Genomic DNA, 24,745 nt, shown 5'->3' on the forward strand with positions numbered 1-24,745 from the left:
GCCAAACTTCAAGAGATTCTCAGAGAGCACATGTCATTTTCCTTGAAATACTCATTTTTTCCATGAGTAATTTTGTCTCTAATCCCTCAGCTTCACACATCAACAGATTTACTTGACAGTGTCCTGAAGAAAGAGGACGATCTTGACTTTCAAGTGAGAAGAGCTAATAACAACAGGTTTTATTTTGGTGAAAACCAGGGTTCCAGTGTGTGTGTGGAGTGATAAATTATGAAACCTTTACTCACCACCACTGCTTCAATGCTTCTTCCCTCTACTTCATTAAATCTGCCATGATCTTGCATGAACTGAAGTCACTGGTGGCACAACAGATTTTTAAATAAACATCAGTATCTCCCAACTGCTGCAGCCTCCTCCTCCCACTCTATGCTCTGTCTCTCTTTCTGCCCTACAGCAGCAACCTGAAATTTGTCTGCTTTAATGTCTGTTTCTCCCACTGGACTGTAAACTCTAATTTTGGCATCCTCAGCATCCAGGACAGTGCCTAGCACTTATTGGATAATTGAATATTTGTTAAATGAATGAATAATAAAAAAAAAATCCTCCAAACTGTTGTAAACACTGAAAACACTTCCATTAATGCACCAAGATTAGCTGGCAAGATTTCATACATGACTAGGTTGACATATATTTTTTAGAAAAAATTTTTTATTAAAGTATAGTTGAATTACAATGTTTTAATTACTGTTGTACAGCAATGACTCAGTTATATATATGTATATATACACTTTTTTTATATTCTTTTCCATTATTGTTTATCACAGAATATTGAATATAGTTCCCAGTGCTGTAAAGTAGGACCTTGTTGTTTATCCACTTTATGTATACCAGCTTGCATCTCCTAATCCCAAACTCCCAATCCATCCCTCTCCTACCATCTCCCCCTTGGCATAATATTTTATTGTTTCGATTTCTGACATACTCCTGTGGTGCAGAATGCTAGGTATGGGGCAAGACATTTGGCAAACAAAAAAAAAAAAAGAAAGGTAGTGGGGAGGGGAGAAAAAAAGGAAGGAAAGCAAAAGCTGTGGCTCCTTAATTCTATGGATGTGGAAACTTAGGGATGCATTTTATCTGTTCACCTTTGACACTCCCCACTTATCCTTTGTTAAATGATCTTTGTTAAAGAATCCTTGCCAAGCAGACCAGCCTTGCTAGCACCAAGCCCCATTTTCTTCAGATATAACTTTTGCCATCTGTGCTCTGTCTTAACCATACTTATTACCCAACCAAGTTTGTTTTGCCTTATGCACAGCAAGCCAAGATACTGAGACCCCAGAGGTTTAACAGAAAAGAGAGGGTTTAATAACAACGCAGCCAAGAGAGGAGACAAAACTCAGTTCAGCTTCCCCAAAGGCAATGGGCATGGGGTTTTTACGGATAAAGCCGCTGGGCCATCTGAAGCATGATGGTGTGGGGAAAGGTGATTGGAAAAATGTGCAGTAATCATCGTTCTGTGCAGGTATAACTAACTACAGGCCTCTGCAGTTTAAACGTGGAGTAATGCAACATGATCTGAGGGTGGAGTTTTCAACCCTCTGACGTCAAAAGGTCACAGGGTGCACGCGCATGCCCAGTTGGAGGGTCAGAGGTCTTATCCCGTCTTAACCAGCTCGGCTCCAATTAGACACAGCTGACTCCAAGTTCCTGGAAAATGGCTCCGGCAAACATCTTATTGTTTGGTCTACGTGCTGGAGGACCTGTAAGTCTTCTGTAGCAATGATTAAAATGACCTTGATTGGTTAGGGCAGGTTACAGGTGTGATGGATCTAACTGATGGTTATTTGTGGTTCATGCTAAGGCCAATCTGTGGAGTTCTTTCATGACCTTCCATTTGGTGGTATCTTTCTTCAGGTCATAATGACAGGTTCTTGCTTCAGACATCAGTGGCATCAACTTTACCTCATGCCTGACTCCTTAATGAGATGAAAAATTGGGTTTTGAAATGAGTAAGGATGGAGGCTGTGAGAGAGGCCTTCATGGCTGCCTCTCACTCCCTGAGGATCTTTCCATAGCAGTGAGCTTGTTTGACCTGAGAGGATTCACAATTTGGGAAGCAGTGCCTTGGTTCTCCCTTGTCTTTAATTTGGCCATTGGATACAGGAGCCTGGCGAGCCCTGTGGACTTGTTCACAGAAGAAAGATAAAATCCTTGTGACCAGAGGTATGTTGTACCTGGGGTTATTCAGTGCCCTAAACTTTGGGACAGTATCTTTATGATGTAGTTGGGGGACTCATGGTGTCAGCACAACCAGCCATAATTACTAAGGATGCAGGTTCCTGAGCTCTACTTCAAGCCTCATCAGAATTCCTGGAGAAGGCAACTCTAGAACTTTCATGCAGGAGAGACTTCCATTAGCAGTGTTTGTTGAAGTGGCTGAGTCTTGTCTTGAAACTACATTTAAAGTAGTAAATGTACTGTTTGACTTAGAATGTGTGAAACTGAATAAAAGCCCAAACTGAAAACTAGATGTTTATCAACAGGTAAGTAAACAAATTGTGGTACATCTTTACAATGGACATTGACTCAGCAATAAAAGGAATAAACTAGTGATATGTGCAACCACAAGGATAAATTTCATAGACACTGTGATGAGCAGGAAAAGTCAGACAGAGAAGAATTCACACTCCTTGATTATATTTGTAAAAAAAACTCCAGAAATACATTCTAGTCTATCATGACAGAGAGAAGATCCATTGTTGCCCAGGTCTGGGGATGTGCGGTAAGGACTGACCAAGAGAGACCATAGAAGGGAATTTTGGGGTTGATGGAAATGTTCATGTTTGGCAGTGATTGTAGTTGTGGTTACACAGGTGTATAAAATCATAAAAATTTATCAAAACTTTCACTTACAATGGGTGCATTTTATTGTATATAAATTATATCTCAAAGTCAGTTTTTACAAAGAGCAATGCTTTTTAAAAAATTCACTTTACAAAATAAGGAAATTTTAGTTTCCCATGTCATATATACATATACTGTTCTATGAAATTTGGGGTGGTTTATGGTGCTTGTGGGGATTATAGAGCGTGGGCTAAAGCCCCCCCAAGCTCCAGTGACCCTTGGGGCTGAAGCCAGGGGTTCTGTACTTAAACATGCCCTCAGGTGATTCTTATGCTCTCTGCAGTGGCGCCCCTCTGCTCAAGTTGCTCGGCATCTGGAGGATGTTTGAACTGGTTTGAGTGATGGCTGATGTTGGTCAGACTCAGTGAAGTCGAGGACTGGAAAAATAAAACCTTATTTTATTAAGTTCATAAACTTGAATAGTTTTAAGGCCTCACTGACAAACAGCGGCAATATATCTCTGACTAATTTGCAATCACTACTGTTACCTCATTAACCAGGGTGTGTTGATTACTATAGGTTCCAGAATGCTTGAACAACCAAGAGCCATCATAAATCATTCTGGCCAGTCTTGTAGGAATTAACGCTCTGTGCTCCCACCACCACTTCCAACATCTTCCCAGAGTTCCCCTTTGGGAGGACAAAGTCAGTGATACCATGAAGACATCTGCTGGCACTTGCTGTGTGCCTAGCTTAATGGGTATCAGGCTGAGCACTTAGTAGTCATTATCTTATTTAATCCCCACACTTTCAAAAGGAAGAGGAATCTGAGGTTCAGAGAGATTAGGGGATTTACCAGAATGTTCAAAGCTGCTTTAGTGCCAGAGCTAAACTTCAACCCATATCCAAACCTAAAGTGGCAGACCGCAGCCATGGTTTCACATTAGAATCACCTGGCGAGATTTTAAAACTCTCAGTGCCTAGGCTCTACCTTAAAACAATTAAATCAGAATCTCTGGGGGTGTGACCTAGGTATCAGTAATTTTTAAAGCTCTGCAGGGATCCTGATGTGCAACTCCGACTGAGAACTGTGCTCTCCAGGCTCTTAGCCATGAAGTCATAAGGAGAGATGGTGAGTGCAGCATGCCAGGCACACCCAGAACTGAGTGAGTGATTTGCTTTTTTTTTTTTCAGGTCCTCACTTCTGTCACCCTGTGATTTAGCGTTGTTCTGCAGGTGTAGACTTTCAGGGAGACCTTGTGTTGTTAGAGCATATAATGGGTGTATTCAAAGGATCTTTCCTTCCTTTTCCTCAAACATTTACTGAGTGACTGCCATGCGGTAGGCACTGATGATGGAAAATTGAACTAGCCCTGGGGATCTCACTGTTTCGTGGGGGAGACCGACCTATGAGCGAACAATTGAAAACTGATTTGTGCCTTGAGAGGGGGAAGAAAGCTCAGGGTGACAGAGGACACACAGAAGGGTTGGCAAAGTCTCCCTGGAGGAGATGGCAACTTGGTAAACTGATGACCAGAGAGGACCCAGCTTTAGGGAAAGGGTATTCTAGGCCATGGGATTGCATGAGCAAAGACACCAGGCATGAGGAAGAAGCATGAGGTGGACTTCTGGGTGGCTGGACCCAGAAAGAGTGAAGGGATATGAGCCAGATGAGTGGAGGAAGATGGATGACCTTGAAAGCATGCCAGGGAGCTTGGACTTTGTCCTGTAGGAGATGGTAGATCACTGAAGTGTTTCAGACAGAGGAGTGATATGATTAAGAGCCAGCATTGAAGGTGGTGATGGAGGAAAGGAAACCCAGGGGGAGAAGAGAGAAAAAGCAGCAAATATGCCTTACTGCTTTCTAACCTATCTTCTGTTGGAACCAAAAATCCCAATGAATGTAGCTGGAGCAATAAGACTGCTAATCTAACCAGCTTATTGAACAGACCTATAGATTCTGACTTGATAGTAGGGGGTAATGCCAAGCTCCATTCTTTCTTGGCCAAGAAATTTTTTTATAATTGGAGGAAGTAAGGGCCTCTCAGTCTAGAGAAGGGTTTTCATGCATAGCTCTAGGGATCCAAGAACCCTGCAAAATTGCGTGCAAAGTTCTGTGCATTTTTCTGGGAGAGGGTTGTAGTTTTCCTCATATTTTCAAAGGCATTCTGGATCAACAAACCATGTAGCTGAAGATTAAAATCCAAAATTCTAGCTAAAGACGGTCTGTGCCTTTGGCTGACCTGGAGAAAGGTCTTGGAAGAAAGGCCCAAATGGATGTTGGCATTTTAAAGGAGATATTTTAGGTACTAGACTCACTATACTGCCTACATTTAAGATGTACACATCAGGGACTTTCTTGGTGGTCCTCTGATTAAGCTCTCGATGCAGGAGGCGCAGCTTTGATCCCTCATCGGGGAACTAAGATCCCATGTTCTGCATGGTGCGGCCAAAAGACAGGCAAAACAAAACAAAACAAAAACAACGTACTCATTTTTAAAAGAGAAACTAAAAGGGTTTTCTTTTAAAAAATAAATTATAAATGTCAGTTCATATATATTCATCTCTAAAGTGTTCATATATATTCATCTGGGTGTTCATTGAAAGGACTGATGTTGAAGCTGAAACTAATGCTTTGGCCACCTGATGCGAAGAGCTGACTCATTGGAAAAGACCCTGATGCTGGGAAAGATTGAGGGCAGGAGGAGAAGGGGACGACAGAGGATGAGATGGCTGGATGGCATCACCGACTCAATGGACATGGGTTTGGGTGGACTCAGGGAGTTAGTGATGGACAGGGAGGCCTGGCGTGCTGTGGTTCATAGGGTCACAAAGAGTCGGACACAACTGAGTGACTGAACTGAACTGAAGGTAAAAAGCATTTGTGGGAGATTTTTCTAGGCAAGATGTGTAAGCCTGATTCTTGACTCCAGCTTTAGAACTGAAAAAGACACTGACCTGAACAAAGGCAAGAACGTTGCCCAGAGGGAATTCCTGTTAGGAGCAGCAGCTGCTGAGATGACTGGTTTTACATGTGCAGGAATCAAGGTCTGAGGTCTCTGCAGGTTCTGAGGCCCAGAAGGCCTGCTGAGGAGAGACCAAGTTACCCACCTTGTCCTAGGCCTTTGTTGTTGCAAAGTATATGTTGTTATATGTACTACAAGCAAGCGTGTGCCTCCCTCCTAGCTTTGATTCATGTTGACAGAGTTACTTGGTAAGCAGGTGGGTAAGAACGATTCTCCCAGCAGGAAAAGGTTGCCTCTGCTGCTTTTCGACCAGCTATCCTGTGATAATGAGCTTCATCCTGTGCCATGGCAAAAGCTGTTGTTGCCTTTGGAGGGAGCCATGTTAGAGAGTTAATGCATTCACAGTGAGCTCTGTAGGGATAAGGGGCAGGGGTGAGATAGTCCGTGTGTGTGTGTGTGTGTGTGTGTGTGTGTGTGTGTGTGTGTTTACATTCAGAGCAGAGTCCGGTAGATCATTATTAAAAGGTGATGGTACCCACTAATTAATCTAATTAATTTTGTCCTCTCTAATGACCACAAGTTTATTGCTGATGGTTTGAATTTCATCTGGGGTCTAGTTTCCTCCTTTTCAAAAAGAGAATGTTGCACAAATGTGATAATGTCACTTCTGCTTAATACCTCCATTAACTCCTCATTTCATAGAGCCACAGAACCCTGGGGTTTTCATCCAGACACTAGTAAGGTTTACAAGAAAGAAAGGTCTCAGGCACCCCTCTCTCCAGTCAGGGCAGTTCTGCTTTTATCTGTTTTATATATTGGCTTTTCATAAAATCGTATTTGATGGAAGGGTCCACTAAAAATGAAAAAGATTTCAAAAAGTAGAGTATGAAAACTGTTGGTTCAGACACAAAGTGTGACAAGGGTGGGCTGAAACCCAGGAGCTACCAAGGAAGTTCATCTCTGAGTTATTAAAACAGTGTCAAACAGCTCAGATTTCCATACTCAAGAGCTTACTAAGTCAGTTAAACATTAAATAGTAGATAAGTCGTAATTGTGGCAAGCTTTTAAAGATATGAATGTCTAGGTAGAATCTGGTAGTTTTCCTACTAATCATCTAAGTTCACTCTTTAGTATGTTACATATACAATAGAGAACACATAATGTGTGTATTTGTATATACAATTTTAATAAATATATAATATTATAAGATTTATGAGATTTGTAATAAAATTGACCTGTGTAATCACTCAGATTGAAAATTACTAGTATAATATCTGTAACTCTGTTTATCCCTACTTAATTCTCTCTCTGTCCCATGAAAAATTTATCCTCTGCTGAGTTTTGAATTTATCCTTCTCTTGCTTTTCTTTTGTTTTTACCACATTTGTATTCATCCTTTCATATGTATTATTTAGTGTTTTACTTTTCTGTAACTGGAATTGTACTAAGTATATTCCTCTGTGTCCTGTTTATTTCATCCCAAGCTGTGTTGACAGGTGTAGCTGTTGCTCACTCATTTTTACTCTAGAATAGCTTTCCATTTTATGGATTTTCCAAATTTACTTATTCCTTTCTCCGATGATGGATATTTAATGTGTTACCAGTTTTAGGCTGTTATGAATTATGCTGCTATAAACCTTCTTGTTTCTATGTCTTTGTGCCCATTACCATCCCAACTGTGTTCCAGATCGTGGAAGGAGGACAGGGAAGAAAGAACTTGTGCCCTCCCTTCAGTGCACATATATTGCTTCTGCTTGTATCCTATCGGCCAACATGTAGTCAGGTGGCCACATCTACCTTCAGAGGAAGCTGGGAAGTGTAGTTCCTTATTTGGAATGGCCATATCCCCAGGAAAAAATTTCAGAAGAAAGAATGGTTATTGGGAGTCTTCTGCCTGTCTCTGCCTGTGTTCCATGTGTGTTTGGAAAAATGTGGAAAGAGTCTAATTGTTGAGTACTGTGTTCTTATTATGTTCATTAGGTCAAGGTTTTCACTGTTTAAATGTTCAAGTTTTTTGGTCTATACATTACTGAGAAAATATGACATTTTCCGCTATGATGGTGAACTAAAATATTTCTCTCAGTAGTTCTATCAAGTTAATTTACTTATTTTGAGGCTATCTGATTAGGAACATACAAGTATGTAATTGTATTTTCCTGCCAAATTGAACATTTATTCATATACAGTGACCCTCTTTGTCTCTAGTGATTATTTGTTTCCTGGAAATCTGTTTTGTCTACTATAAGTGTAGCTACTCCAGATTTTGTCACTACTTACCTTGAATATAATTCTTCATTTAAAAAATTTAAAAATTATTGTATTTTAGTTTTTTGTGTCTTCGCATAGGTAGGTTTTACTCCAGTCTGACCATCTTTTTCATTTAAACTTAGGGAGGTTAGTCTATACACACTGAGTAAATTTAATGCTGTGTTTGGATTAATTTTGACAATATTTTATGTTTCCTACTTTCAACTTTTTCTGTGTATCTCCTTTTTTCTCTCTCTTTGTTGCCTTATTTTACTAAGGTTTATATCCCATTGATATTTTTTGTGTTTGCCCTAGAAATTTTACTATTCATACTAAATCAATAAAGTCTCAAGTTATCAATATTTTCTCCCTTCTCTAGAAAAACATGAGTGTGATAACTCCTATCACAGTTTCCACCTTGTATGTAGCTTCCTGGTATATTTGGTCTCTTGTAAGTTACAAATTAGACATTATTGTTAACAGAAATCTAAGTTGACAGTTAATTTTTCTCAGCCCTTTGAATATATTATTCCAGTTTTTTTCTGTCTTCTTTGTTGTTTTTGAGAGCTCAGATGTCAGATCAGTCTAACTATTGTTCTTTTAGAAGTAATCTGCTGTTTTTCCTCAACTGATTAAAATACATCATGGTACAGGAGCCTCTGTTTGACGTGGGTGTTCTGAAGTTTAAGAACAATACATCTAAGTTTTTTTGTTTTGTCTCTTAATTTACCTAGTTTGGGATTCACAGGGCTTCTTGAATATTAAGATACATATCATTTGTTATTTCTGGGCAGTTCTTATCCTTTTTTTTTTAATATCATCTCTTCCTTATTCTCTTTGTTATCTTCTTCAGGAACGCTCATTATACATTTTTACTTTATCCTTCATCTGTCTGAACCTCTTCCTAAATTTTTCATTTCTTTATTTTACTGGACTGATTCTTGTGTAATCTTTTTTCAGATTTATATTGCAATTCCTAAATTCTCACTTTCACCATGTCTAACCTTTCAAAATCACCAAGTTTCTAATGTTAGTTATGTTTCTTGTGTTTCTAGCAGCTGTATTGTTTCAATTTTACCTAATCAAATGTAATAATCTTATTCCTAAGCATCATTTTGAATTATTTTTCCCATCTTTAAACATTTTAAATGTATTTATTTTACACTCTATATCTTACAATTTCTGTATCTGCTGTCTTTTTCATGTCCATATTTGTAGTTTCTGGGTTTGCTTGTTTCTGCAAACTCTAGCTCACACTGGCTTGTTTCCCTGTGTTTCATGATTTTGTTTTGTTTATGATTACTGTGAGCACATTCAAGCTTTGTGGGAATTATTTGAAACTTGAATTTAAATACATTCCTTCTGAAAGGATTAGGACAATTTCTACCAAAGGCTTGGAATAGCTATATCCGAAGATAATTTTAATCTAAATTTTCAGCCTGAGATATTTTTGGAAGTGCAAATGCAAATTCTTGCCCCAAATCTTTGTGAGGGATGCTCGTGTGGTTAGGAATTCTGAGGGGAAAACTGCCCCCACCCCCCACCCCATATGTTTTTCTCTACTAATAGTCAAGGCCAAAACAAATAATCATGTCTGTCATCTCCCTGTGAAAAGTGACTCCTCCCTGCCAGTTTACTACTGAGGGTCTGGTCTTTTCAACGTCTTGGCTTTACTGGATGGAGAATGTAGGCTCCAATCCAACCTCCCACCATGCTGGGAGGATCCCCGCCCACATGTGTAGCCCATTAAAACCCAAGTTTCAGGCCATTGGGCATTAGCAGATGCCACAGACAAGTGCTTCAGTGCTCTTTTGCCTCTTAGAATTGTGTATTCTTATTTTGATTCAAATGTATGAGGATTTCTCTTGCACTTTTTTTTTTTATAGGCTCAGCAGCCATGACCTTAAAAGAATTCTTCATGTATTTTTATACTACATCTTAGATGTTCTGTACTGGATAACTTGTCTACCATATTGCTGAATATGCAAGTCTTCCATATTATTCTTTAACTTGAATACTTAGAATTTAATTAGAATGCTCCTTTGTAACAAAACAAAAATTCTTAGAGTTATAGTCTCCCAGGGACGGCTTTACATGACCTTCAGATGCTTTTAAGTGGTCTGGTTCAACTGGTCATTGCTTCCCCTTGTAGGTAATCTAACTGCCTAAATCAAGAAAGGTAAAACTGTGCTCTCTCTCTCCAGATAACTTTGAAATATTGGTGTTAGGGACAGCCGAAGGTAACCTTCGTGATCCCCACTTTGTGGTATTCACATCCTTGTGTAATCCTCTTCTATTGACTGTGGACAGGATATATGACTTGCTTCTTACCAGCAGTACACAGCAAAGGTGACAAGCTGTCCCCAGTTACATTAAGTTGGATTGGAATGGCTGTTTTGGAAGACTTGTTTCCTTGTTGGCTTTGAAGAAGCAAGCTGCCATATTGTGAGCTGCCTCGGGTAAGGGCCGTGTGGCAGAAGTTGAGATAAGCATCGAGCCAACAACCATCCAGAAACAGAGGCTCTTAGCCTGGCACCTAGATGGCCCTCAGAATCCTGGCAGGAATTAGATGCTGCCAACAACTACATGAGTGTAGAAGTAAATTCTCCTCCAGCCCTTGATGAGATGAGATCCCAGTCCTGGCTGACACTTGGATTGCAGCTCTGTGAAAGACCTTGAAACAGAGAATCCAGCTAAACCATGCTCAGAAGCCTGACCTTCAGAAACTGTGAGATAATGTGTTTTGCTTTAAACTGTTCAGTTTGTTCGAATTTGCTAGGCAGCAATAGATAACTACAGAATTGGTGATGTGTGTGTTAAGTTGCATTAGTCGTGTCCGACTCGTTGCAACCCCACAGACTGTAGTTCGCCAGGTTCTTCTGTCCATGGGATTCTCCAGGTGAGAATACTGGAGTGGATTGCCAGGCTCTCCTCCAGAGGATCTTCCCAACTCAGGTATCGAACCTGGGTCTCTTACGTCTCCTGCATTGGCAGGCATATTCCTTACCACTGGCACCACCTGGGAAGCCCAATTGGTAATGGCTATCTTGAAAAATATTCTGGAGCTGAGTTTAGTCTTACCAGGAAAGAGTATATTCATCAATTGGTGATGTGGGCTGGGATGAAAAAAATCAAGAAGGCAGCATTTGTCAAGCTGGCCTAAGCTATCGAAGGTATATACAGAGTGATTTTAGTTTCCCTTCCAGGCAGTTCAGATCACCAGGACCTTGGGGATCCAGCGTGGCCTAGAGGCCACAATTCATTAGCCACAATTTCCTGACACTTCTTTAGCTAACACAAATCCAGTTGGGACCCCCCTTGGCTGTGACAACCATAACTCTCACCAGATATCGTGTTAGCAGTAACCATAATTAAAGCTGAATGTAATTAATTATATCATTCTGAACTGATTTTAATTAATCTACATTGGGGCAAATAAAAGATGACAGACAAAAATAATTTGAAATAAAGACTCTGTAGATTTAATTAATATTTGAGCTACATCCAATACTCACATCAAATGAGGATCCTCTTGACTCATGATTGTTATTAGTTGAAAAAGCATTGAAACTCTCAAGTGTGGACTTCTAAGCAGGAAGCATGTGAATTTTTAAAAGGTAGATGCATGATCATAAAAAATAAAAATAACAAAAATAACAAAAACAAAACAAAAAAGGTAGATGCACCTGACTTGAAGACCTATGGCATTATCTCTTTCTTACCATCTCCCTTTCGTGTATCAGAGGCAAAAAGAAAGAAACCACACAGTTTTTCCTCTGTTAAGAAGATAGCTTTTTCAAGACTGTATCCTCTCTAATCAGAAGACAGTGTTTTCCCAGGTACTCAGTCAGAGGGAGCTGTTGCTCATTAATAGTTATCAAGCCGAGAGCTGGTATTACCAAGATGTCTTTTGGTGACCTTTCTATGATTATTGCTCACCTGCAACTTTTATAAAATGCCTCTGCCACTTCTGGAAACTTTTTCAAAGTGAATATTTCTTAATGTGGGATATTTTAAAATAGGACTTAAGCAAAATACCAACTACTTAGCACATAACAGGTGCTTAAAAAGCTTAAAAACAATTACTGAGTGATGATGAAAGAAAGAACTGAAGTTAGTCTTATACTGGTGATTGAGCACTTTCAGTGTTTGGGATACCATGTTAAGATACACACACAGACACATTTTTTTCCCCTTTACACATTCACATTATTCCTGCCAGCTATTTGTTTTCCTCCTTATTACAAATGAGTAAACAAGCTTAAGTAACTTGTCCAAATTTTGCAGCAGAAATATGAACTGAACTGATTTGACTATAAAACCTGTGCTGTTTCCATTAAGGCACATTGTCCCCTAGAAATTAACCTAAAAAGTATTTTTGTAACTCAAATGCTTTCAGTTATCTGCCTGCATCCTTGCTGACACATTAGCATACCTAATAAGGACTAGACTGTTCCTGCTAGCTCTGACATTGATAACCTGCCTGCCAATGCAGGTTAGACGTCAGAGATGCCATTTCAATCCCAGGATTGGGAAGATCCCCTGGAGGAGAGCACGGCAACCCACTCTGGTATTCTAGCCTAGGGAAGCCCATGGACAGAGAAGCTTGGTGGGCTGCAGTCCAAGGGATCACAGAGTCTGACATGACTAAAGCGACTTAGCACCTGCTCATGCCAGCTCTGACACTGGATGACACAGGGCAGAAATACTTCTGTCTCATACCTGCCCCTTTGGTCCTGGTCCCAACTTGGCCCTGCTGGAAATTCCCATTTGGAGCATCAATTGCAGATGGCCTGATGCTCAGAAACCAGGCCTCCTTTTGCTCAAGAATACCCAATTACCTACACCTGGAGATTTGCTCCCAGAAGTGGGGACTGGTCTGGGATTGCCTTACTAGGTTGGCCCTTAAACTACAGTGGTCAAGAAAAGAAACCTGGTGCCACATCTGTAGGGCTTAGGAGATGAAACATATATACTACTTATTTCTTCATTCAATGGCTGTCTATTGAGTACCTGTTAAATGCAAGGAACTGTGTTAGGTGCTCAGGAGAGAAGAGATGAGTAAAACAGAATGAATGAGAGCCTCTTTGAAGTCAGTTGTCTTTAGGAAGAAACCAGTTGAGGTGTGTGACGACTCGTAGACAAGAAAGGCCTGAAAGACCCTCCAGTGCCTGAGCCATACTCATGCAGGGCAAGTATGGTGGTCCTGTCGCTTTGGGTAAGGGTAAAAGAAGACACCTAACAGCCAAGAGGCAGGGCAGTGAAGGTCTAGGAGCTGCATCCCAGTTTGCCACCATCTTGCCATATGATGCTGGACAAGTCCCCTCACCCATCTGGTCTTCAGTCCTTCTGCATTCTCAGTGACAATCTGTAGTCCTCTTCTCTTCTGTCTGGCAGAGATCCCAAATCTGGGGCCTACTTCTGGCCCTGCTGGCCACTGGCCCAGCTTTTATGCCCACTTCTCCAGGCAGGGCTGGGCCAAATACAGGGGCATGGCTGAATGTTTGGTCTAATGAAAAGCAGCTGATGGTGAGCAGAGCACCAAGCCTGGCTCATTCCCTTCCAAGTCATGTCAAGTGAAAAAGCTCATGCCCAGGAAAGTTCAGAGTAGTTTCATGGCATACCCAAGAGAGCTTGGAAATGGCTGAAGAAAGCTGGGGATAGCTTACCATGTCTGGCTGCCAGGAGCCAGCTGCCAAGTCTAGGGTTTCACATCTGAGCTGGATTGCCTGAGCTTGGCTGTGGGCCCTGGTGTGGAAGACTGTCTCCGTGCCTAGGAGGAGCTGTGTACAAATAATGGATCAGTGTCATGGTAGTTGGCAGGAGGGAGCAGGGCCACCTCCAAGGAGAATACCAACAAGCGGCACAAATGGGCCTAACCTACAGTCAAGAAAAGCTTTGAAAATCAGAAGGTTCAGAGATCGGAGAAGGGAACTTTGAATTGCGTCCCAGTTTCCACTTCCATTTAATTCAACAAGTAGTTTTTGACAGTCTACTATATGTCAGAACTTTTACAGGCATGTGGGATTTGTCAGTAGAGAAAACAAAGATTCCTGCCCTTTCGAAGTTTACATTCCACAGGAAGAGATAAGTGACAAACAATAAACATAATAAATAAAGACATTTTATAGTATATCAGAAGATAAGTACTTTAGAAACCAAGAAAGGTAAGTGTAGTTGCTAGCAGTATTACCCTTTCTTTACTTTTCTTTTGTAACCAGTGGTTACCTCCAAATGGAGTCTTTCAGGAAGCTTAAACACTTAAGACATGGAATTTGGAGTGGAACCTGGTACAGTGTGCAAATTTATGCAGGGCACAGCCAGAACATTCAAAAAATGTTGATCACACCAAGGTAGAGGCTTGTCTTCAGTCAGTTCAGTTCAGTTCAGGTGCTCAGTTGTGTCCGACTCTTTGAGACATGGACTGCAGCATGCCAGGCTTGTCTTCAGAAATCTCCCCAAACATATTTGCTGAAGCTTTGTCCACCACTGCCTGCAAAGCTGGGTCTTAGCCACTGTACCAACATACCCCCTCCTAGGACTTGGGGGAACTGAGGGTGATGGTGATGGGTAACCACAACTGCCATGTGAGTCAGGGCTGTTTTGGAGACAGACTTCCAGATTTTCCTCATTCTTCTAGCTTTCTGAGTTAGGGAGCCATCTGCAAAGAGTTTTCTGTCTTGTGAACTGCAGGTAACTAAACACGAAGCCATCCATTTGATTACCTTCCTGTGAGAAAAGGAGATGGAAGTTTTTTAAACTGATAGTTCCTAAGACTGGTATTGCAAACACTTATTTGAAGAACATAAAACTCAAATTTTAAAAAGAGTCTTGAATTCTAACATTGAATTTGCACTTCAAATCTCAGATGCATTGTCCCTGGGGATGCCTTACAGAAGCCTACTGAAAAATCTTGAAGACGAAGATTTAAAATAAAAGAAATGCTTTATAATGGTGGGTTGGTGAGGGATGAGGGTGGTGAGATTCTTACCCAGCAGATCTCCAGGCACAGAAAGGTCATTGTTCTGAAGGCCCCTCCCCAGCCTGTCCATCGTGCTGAGGCTTCTGCAGCAGTGCTGCCTCGCCAGTCGCCGAGTGCAGGGGAACGATGGTAGTGATGTGGTGCCAGCCTTGTGGATGGTGAGGAAGATCCAGATCCTGCAGAAGAGGAATGATGGAGATGCTTAGGGGCGAAGTAGGAAGAGATGGAGGTCTCACTGTGGTGAGTGGCGATAGGAACCAGAGATAGGAACCATGCATCTTGCTTCTGTTAACCTGTTGATCCTTCAAAAAAAAAAAGAAAAAAACCCACAGATGTCTGAAAAGTTAGAAGCAGATCTTTTCCTGAACAGAAAGAAAGAATAAAAACAGAACTATAACATCAAGCAAAAAAAAAGTCAACAACATGGATGAGAGAGTGTCCGAGCCTAGCACGGCACAGATCTGTTAGTAGCTTGTGTCCAGCACTAAGAAGGTCTGGCTGCTGAAGACAAAAGCCTCGTCTTGAGAGAGAGGTGAAAAAGCATGGGGTCAGGGTCACAAAAGTGTCGGACATGACTTAGCCACTAAATGACCCCCAAACAGGAAAGTCAGAGCCCTTTCTGCCATAGCTGGCACCTTCAGCCAGGGACGCTGAGCAAGAAAAGTCTGAAGTCAGAATCTTAGAAAGCCAAGTCCCACGGCCCGAAGACCAGCAGGCCCTGGAGCTTCTCACCGGAACCACACCCAGTGTTCACCGTGAAGGGTTTTCACTCGCTCGAGTAGATGGAAAAGAATCCAGGCCCCTCCTCAATGTACCTACAGCTATAGGACAGAGGGTTTAAGTGATGGGAAGGGCTGAGGTAGTCAGCCAGGCCCCAGGCTTGTCCTCTTGAGAGATTTGTTCTCAGCAGCTGCTCTGGTTTAGGTTTCTAGGAGAAGTCATTATTGTTGATTAGTGGAAAGGGAAACTCCTGGTCGAAAGAGTCTCAGGCCTCAAGTAGCAAGTCCCAATCTCCATCAGGGATTCTAAATGGCAAGTCACTGTTCCAAGGAGAGGAAACAGCAGAATTTTGGCCCCAGCCTCCTGCAGCAGGAGTGGTGACGGCTGGGAGGAGGGCCACGGTGCTGGTAGGCTGAGTGGCAGCCTGACAGGTAACTTCATAGCCCATGGCCAGCCTTGGCTTGTGGCATAGGGCAGGAAATTTGGACAGTGAGTCAGCCCAACCTGGCTGCGAATGCTGACTCTGTCGTTTCCTTGTTTTTCACTCCCACTTTTTTGTTTTCTTGTTGAAAGTATTTTGATTACCACTGAGGAGTTAGAAAGTTAAAGTTTTACCTGTACACCTGCTTCCCAGGGGAAAACACTGTTAAAATTTGGTGTTTATCTTTTCCTATGGCAATGTCAGTTACTGTGACTCCAGCTGTCTATACGGATTATGTAGATCATGGTTTTGAGCTTTTTACGCACAAATGGAAGCTTTCTATGAAGACTGCCTGAAATTCTCTTTTGCTGTGTGTGTATCCCTCCATGCCCCTACATATAGAAATATCTCCTTTGGAAAACAATGTTGTGTTCCATGCTAAATGCAGATCATAATACATTTGGTAAGATCTCTACTAATGGTTATTTTAGTATTTCCTTTTTTTCTCTTTTTGCTGTTAAACACCATGCTGCAAAAAATCCTTCTCTCTCTCTCTGTATATATGTGTCTGCATCTGCTGAGTATTTCTGTAAGATGCATTCCTAGAAGTAGACTTGCTATGTTAATGATTATGCACACTTAAAATGATGATTATATTGCCAAATTTATCTGAGTGAAAGTTGGACCAATTGGTATTGCCACTAATAAAGAACAAGTGGCCTTTGCCATACACCTTCCCCTGTATTTTATTGTAGCTATTCACGCCATGTGGCAAATATGCAGCCCAGCACTTAGTGCTGATTAGATATGAGCCCTCTGTGTGCTCTTTACCCTTGTCACAGGAACTTCCTGTCACTCCAGCTCACTGTTGCAACAGCTTCAGATCCACAACCATCCAGAACATTCTGCCTCAATGGTAACCATTACGTGCAAAGCCTGAGGCTGCACTTGTTTACAGGACAGATGATATTGCATAATTCTACACCTTAATTTTATGCCAGAGAAAATATAGGCAATATAACTTTTCTTCTTTATCTACGATAATGCCTGATAACTATCTTGGAAACTTTTTCTTGTTTGTCTCCTGGTGTGGCCAACATTGCAAGATCCTCTTTATAATGTAGCACTTAACATTTACATTTTTCTTGGACAAAACAGAAGGCTAGTCATCAGAGGCAAGAGTTTGCTAGCTCAGATCTCTCTGAGTTGCCCTCAGGAATCGGGCAAGGATTTAAGGAGAGGTTGCATGTGCCTACCATTTCTCATTCATAATGAAGAAAGTTACAGGGGCCTCTCTCCCATCCCCAGTGATGAAAAGAAGACTAGCTGGACCTCTTCCATCCAAATGGATGAAGGAGAGCCCAGTGCCCCTCCCCCATCTCCTCTTCAACATATGCAGCATTCTTTTATCTATGATGTATTGGTTGACAATTAAGATTTACTTTTTCAGAAAATGTTCCAATGGTATAAGTTTTTTTAAAAAAATGATTGGTGGAACATGAAAAACAAGCCTGCCTTCTGCCTTGCTCCCTGTTTCAGCTCTAGCCCATCTTAGGTCTGGTCCGACATGACATTGGGAGCTTTGACTCCACCAGCTACTCTTCTCTGGAAATTACCTTTGGTGCTCACTACAGTAACCTGGCCATTGATCTGCCCTTCAGCCTTTCAGTGCTGCTCTCAGAAACTCCTGTGGAGGCCTGCTGGCCTACTCCTACGTGTCTGGAGGGTTCTCCTTCCCTATTTGACACCTCACTTCTCTGTCCAGCCTCCCCCTCTTCACTCTTAGCGTGTCATGGCATTGTATGGCATACTTAAACCCTGTCTTGGCAATTGATGCTACCACTAATTCTTCCCCTCTTTGGATCCCAGTCTGTGTCCCCAGAGTTCTGGGAGTTGCTCTGGGCCTTGAGCCAGTCCAATCTGTTGGCCCCATAGCCAGCTCACCTCTTTAACCTGACTGACATTTGAAGAATTCTGTTCTCCCTACGTGACAAGGCTGTCATTTTTACTAAGATATGAAGAGAAACCCCAGAAGTAGAGAAATCAATGAGCTTCCAGAGAACAAATTTCAGATTCTGTCTTTAATCCAGCCACAGACTGATTTAGCTAGCATAGCTTAAAATGTATTCATAACCAGTCTCTAATTCAGGAAGGGCTTACATATATATATATATATATATATGTATCTCAAGAAATCTAAAGTGCTATGGTGGGTCACCAACAATTGCATTGAGAGTCTCAAGTTGTTAAAGTCAATGAGAACAGTATTTGTTTTTGTTTTTGGTAAATATTTAAAATGATTTCTGAGTGTGGAACAGACCAGACTACTTACTTGGTTTTAAAATATTCAATTTGTTAAATTTGCAAAGTTAAAATGGATTTTCCCCCCCTCAGGTCTTTGAGTTCAGCTTACAAATCTTGTTATCTTGTTTTTAAATTTCGTAGTAACAACCACTTTCATTTTTTCTTTGATTAATGTTTGAAGAGCTCAAATTATACAAATTAAACTGCTTTACACAATTGATGCCATATGCAAGTTCAGTTAATTAAATTATCTTAAACATTTAAACTCATTTGTACATTTTCTATGTTTGATTGTATTGGAAGTAGGATCTTTTAATGTATATATTAACAAACAGGAGCTTTCCAAGAATCTGAATAGTTCTGGTAAATCTAATTGCCAAATTCTCTTAAATTTTCTAAATACTATTCACAAGCTTAATTTTCTTGTATGTTTAAACTTAAAAATCACAAGCCTAAAATGTCAAGAAACTTTCAAACATTGCATGTTAAGTTACAGCACAGAGATTATTCCTAAACCAAATGATAGGTTTGATTTATCATTTTAATTTAATTTCAAACCCTGCTGGAGCATGTTTTCATTTCAGGCAGGCTGAGGTTACCAAGGCACTTGTGAATTTGCATAAATTTATAGCTGAAGGGATTTGTGGGCTACATGTGTCCAGGATGATTCTATTCCAGCCACGGATGGCATGTTGGACCCTTTTTACAGCTGCTGTATCAACAAAGGACTCAAAGTCCACACCTCTTACCTGAGGGTTTCCCTTGTGGCTCAGCTGGTAAAGAATCTGCCTGCAATGTGGGAGACCTGGGTTCAATCCCTGGGTTGGGAAGATCCCCTGGAGAAGGGAAAGGCTACCCCCTCCAGTGTTCTGACCTGGAGAATTCCATGGACTGTATAGTCCATGGGATCACAAAAAGTTGGACACGACTGAGTGACTTTCACTTTCACTTACATGAAATTGGTTTCAAAACCAGCCTTGCATGGGCTCATGTTATACTCTTACTAGTTCACTCATAACCTCTTTCAACTTCTATCATCTAATTTAAATAGATGTTTTCTATACTTGGTCTCAGATTGCAATAATTCCCTTGACTGTTGGATTGGATTCTGCATTCCTTCATATTGAATTTGCCTTGAATTCCTTCAGTACTTTTGCCCGACTCTCTGGTTACAGCAGGTAAATGACATTTAGCTTGACTTGCAGGGGCTTGCACACCCTGACATCACTTCACCTCTCTGAGCTCCTTCCACAGTATTCACTTCACTGGCACCACACAGACACATCAACCTTCTTTTAGATTCTCGGATAGCCTCATTCAGCATCTTCACACATGTTGGCACCTCTACCTAGAGAAATTTCTATACCCTCTTCCCTTGTCTGACTCTTCCCATCCTCCCCTTCTCAGCTTCAACATCTCTTCCTTGGGAAAACCACCCTTGCCAAGACTAGGTCTTCCTTACTCCTCATTCCTAGCATCTAATCTCAGGATAGCTTTGACTGAATCTTACCTGATGACCAAATCCCCCAAGCTTTGAAAATAGTTATTCACATGAGTGTTTCTCTGATGGCTGGCTCTCCCAGTAGACTCTTAAGAACCAGGAGGGCTGTTTGGTTCATCACTGACACCCAACAAAGTGCTTGGTACATAGTAAGCTCTTGATAAGTCAATAGATTAATGAATGGCTGAGCCTAAGAATGAATGACTGAATTAATGAATGGGCCTTGGGGGAAAAAACAAGGATGCTGATATTTGTCGGACACAGGGTCATAGAATTAAATTCTCAAATAAAAAGTGGGCAAGACACACCACAGTCTCTCAAATATATCGAGGTGTGTGGGATACATACTCAGAGATGGAGAAAGAACACTGGTGAAAATTTGCATGATTACTATTTATTAGGCTTTGTGCAGGGTCTCTACATGGGTTAGCTCCTTCTTTATGACAGATTTGTAAGATGTATATATAATGAAGAAACTGAGTTTCTGAAAGGTTAGGACAAACCATTTGTCCCTGGTTTCACTGCTAGTGAAGTAAAAAGGAGCTATTCAAATTAAGATTCATATGATGCTCTTTTCTCAATTATATATATATACTTTAATATTGGAATTAATTTGTTTCTTCAACTAACATTCAATATTTGTTTTATGTTAGGCCGGTGTTAGACACTGAAGGTGTATTTGCCTTTTTAGAAACTGACTTTTCCTAGGGAAAATTAATCTAGAAATAATGAGTAACTATGGCATCATTCATTCATGCATTTATTCATTTATTCAATAAGATATTTACCCAGCATCTAGTATAGGGTCAGACACTGGAGAAGCAACCAAACAGACATGCTACCTGTCCTCATGGAACTTATGGACCAATGGAAGAAACAGCTTCACATTAGTACTATAAGACCACAATTGTGAAAGAGCTCTGAAGTTGGCATGCATGATGCTTCATGAGCATATGTGAGGGGATTTGCCCTAGTTAGGTATGTCAAGGAAAAGGAAATAACACCTGCGGTAGTCAGGTGAAGAGATGAGGGAAGAGATTCTAAGTAAAGTTTGCAAAAAGCACAGATGTTTGGGAATTCCCTGGAGGTCTAGTGGTTAGAAATCAGAGCTTTCACTGCTGGGGCTCAGGTTCAACCCCTGGTCAGAGAATTAATACCCTACAACCCATGCAGTGTGCCCCCTCCCAAAAAGCACAAATGTCTGTAGCAGAAAGGAAAATAACAAATTCAAAAAACAGAGAAATGGCTAGAGCAGATAGTATGGAACCAGCAAGATAAGGTTGGACCTGTGGGTAGTAGCTTGACTATGGAGTCCTCATTGTCTTTTTCCTTAAGATGGGAAGCCATGGAAGCCATTGAAGCAGAAGGGTGACATGATTAGATCTGTGTTTTGAAAAAAATTACTCTGATAAATAATATGGTAAAAGATGGGTGAGAGGGATTAAGCTAAGAATAGGGTTACAGATAGAGAAGTGAGAAGATAAGAAGTGAGGTTAGGTTGAACCAGGATGGTGGCTGTTGCAGTGATGAAGATAAGGAAATAAGGAGGCAAACTCAAGAAATATTTAAGACAACACTACTAATGGGATTTGGTGATGGATCAGATACAGAGCATGAGTAAAATGAGATGTCAGTGATAACTCAGAGTTTCTAACTTGAGTCATTGGATGAAAAGTGACACCACTTCCTGAGTTAAGGAGTACTGGAAGCGGTTTGAAGAGGAAAGATCATGAGTTTACCTTTGGACCTGTAGAGTTTGGGGTGTCTTTGAGATATGCCAGGGGCAAGGTCAGTTAGGCAATTGGATCAACATTCTGGAGCTCAGAGAAGAAGTCTGGATTGGTGGTAAGATGTGGGAAGTACAATAAAGTAGGATTGTACGGGTATCATGAGAGGAAATCTTATTATGGGAGGACATCATGCATGCTCAGTGTACAGACAAGGGGATTTTCATCTTTTGTAGTATATCCCCTTATAATGATATAATGCTTTGTGATTTATCAGCCTTTTAAGATCAATGATATAATTGGAATATCATGACCCCTCACTGAGAACTACTATCCACATTTTAAATTGAGGAAACTGATGCTCAGCCTCTCATGTTTGAGAGCCCATGTCTGAAGATACTTTATTTCTCACCAATTCATTCTTTCCACTGTGCTACCCAAATGGTATAGAAATTAAAAGTATACCTGAATATATATGCTATAATGCCACTTAACAAAATCCTATCCAAGGGATGCCAAGTTATAAAAGAGTGTGTTTGCCTTTTGAGTGAAAGTGATGAGTTCCCTTCATGTTTGTATGGTACCTCTATGCTATGAAGATGTTTCCCCTTAGGGGCAACACTATAGCACAAGAAGACAGGACAGCGCAAATACCACTTAGGTTTATCTCACCCCAATTTTTCTAATAGCTTGCATTATTTTCTTCCTACTATCTGAGTTTTTAAAGTCCTGAAACTGCTTGTTCTCACCCTATGTTGTATTTTCGGGTCCTGCAAAACCCAGGAGATGGCATATGATCATATAAAAGCTTTCCATGAGGATAAGGATGTGGGGAGGGGGTTGTGCATCTTTCTTTGTCAGAAAGTCCTTGCCAAGAAGTCTTTCAGAAGCTGAAGTTTCTCAAGTGATACTGACTCCAAAAAAGAAAAAAAAAAAAAGAATTTTTTTAAAGAGTAATTTCTATTTATAAAGGAAGAAGAAAAGTATAGAAACCAAGAAGCCAGTCACTTCTCCTTATCTAAAAGCAAAGGAGTAATGACCACAGCTAATGTGCTATATCCTCTGATCCATGATCTCTTCTATAACATCTGTATTTTAAAACTCAGGTTGTTGCTCTTCAGGCAGATAAAGTGAATTTCCTGTCATCCCAGGACTTGGTAATAACTGCATCAGAGCTGGATTTCATGGCCCCATGAAACATCACCATGTAGATAGAAGCAGAATTTTCTGTGGCAACCTGGAGGGTTGTTTTGCATTTTGCTCTGCAAAGATGACATTTACATTTGTTCCTATGTATTAGCATCTGTATAGTTTTGTTAACTATTTCTATTAAAATATCCAACAGGAAACTTTGTTCCTATTTAACCATCCCTATATCCAGGAAAGTCCTTATATCCAGGGAATTGGCAGTATTCCTTTTCACTCTTCCAGATAAAGGAAGAGTGTCTTTTGGAATTAAACCTAGAATGTTAACATAAAGTATCCAAATTGCATTTTCCCCATGCAATTATTTGTATAACCATTCATAATCTAGTCAATTTCTTCAAAACTGTATATTTTTGTACTATATCTGTGTCTATATTTAGATTTGTATTCATATTGATCTCTGTATCTGTGTAGTTGGATAGAATGATCTCTAGAAGAATAGATACCAACATGCTTCCCAGATGGCTCAGTGGTAAAGAATCCACCTGCCCGTGCAGAGACTCAGGAGACATGGGTTCAACTCCTAGGTCGGGAACATCCACTGGAGGAAGAAATGGCAACCCACTCCAGTAGTCTCGCCTGGAAAATCTCATGGACAGAAGAGCCTGGCAGACTACAGTCCATAGGGTCACAAAGAGTCAGACATGACTGAGGGACTGAGCATCAACCTGCTAACAGCTACTGTTGCTTGCAGGTGAAATTATGGGTAACTTTATTGTTTTCTATATTTTATAATTTTTCCACAACATAACAGTATTAGCTATATAATAAAAAGATTTTATAGTTTTTTCCAATCTACCAGTGTAGAGTATTAAGTAAATTTCAGGCCCACATGAGAGATTGTGGGAGTAATTGTAGTCATGTGCTCAATAATCTTGTTTAGCCAAGGAAGTGAGCAAAAACTAGCAAGTAGGATGAAAAACAAGTACAAATTAATGCAGCACCAACCTAGTCATCTACCTTCTAAAACAAAGACCAAGAGGAATTTGCTGGGGAAGTTTCTTGAGGGGATCTGTTTTCAGACATGGGCTGAAATGTAGGATTGATGTGATGGTCAAAGAGGAAGAAAGACGATGCAAGGATGGCCAAGCAAAGGGTCGCTGGTGAGGTCCCAGTGCAACATGGATAAAGGACAGCTAGTTGGCCAGCTTTGTGGAACAGAGCTGAGCTGAGACTATGACACTGATCATATGTACACAGGTTTACTCTTTAGGAAGGAATCCACATGAACATTCTGTCACAAGTACAAGTATTGTATATTCATGTCAATGATTCTTATGGTTGCACATGGTTGACTAAAGCAGTCCCAGTGGGGTAAATATTGCTTGCTTGTAAAAGGTATATATATATATTCCTTCTTCTCTGTACAGAAAACTCACCAGTGAACATGACCCGTGAAAGTGAACATAGGTCTGAAGTTAGACAATACTGTTTTCCTGGGACTTGTTTCAAGTCTCATTTTACTAGATGTATGAAGTGGTGGCCAATATGTGAGGTAAAGGAAACTAATAGTAGTGCCAAAGTTATCATGCTTTTATAAAAATTCTTACATTCTTATCAAAATTTTAATGTTCGTATCAGAACATAGAATACCAGTGATAATGCCAATGTTCTTAAGATGTTTGATAGGGAACTGGATTCTGCCACTCCTATCAGGCACCAAGTTGCTACTGACCTTGCGCAAACTAGCATAGGAAATTTCCACCTGCCTAAATGTGTGGGGAAGTCTGTTCATGAGCACTAGTTCCCAACTTCCCACCAGAACTTACTAGTTCTCATGGAACTTACAAAATACCTTTTAGGAGTTCAAAAAGTTTTTTAGCTCAAAATATAAACAATAAAACCTAGATACTATATCAAAATATTATA

At 40.6% G+C, this 24,745-nt stretch overlaps 1 protein-coding gene across 1 annotated transcript in view; it reads left to right on the forward strand.

Moving 5' to 3' along the window:
* The first annotated feature begins 1,597 nt into the window (after window positions 1-1,597).
* PELI2 (pellino E3 ubiquitin protein ligase family member 2) overlaps window positions 1,598-24,745 on the forward strand; it is a 384,698-nt gene continuing 361,550 nt past the window's right edge. Inside the window, exon 1 of the mRNA XM_081509572.1 lies at window positions 1,598-1,720. The gene's annotated coding sequence lies outside the window, so the exon portion shown is untranslated. The remainder of the gene's footprint in view (window positions 1,721-24,745) is intronic.

Source organism: Giraffa tippelskirchi, chromosome 7, assembly GCF_054371585.1.
Source record: "Giraffa tippelskirchi isolate mGirTip1 chromosome 7, T2T-mGirTip1v1.2.pri, whole genome shotgun sequence".
Classification (NCBI taxonomy): domain Eukaryota; kingdom Metazoa; phylum Chordata; class Mammalia; order Artiodactyla; family Giraffidae; genus Giraffa; species Giraffa tippelskirchi.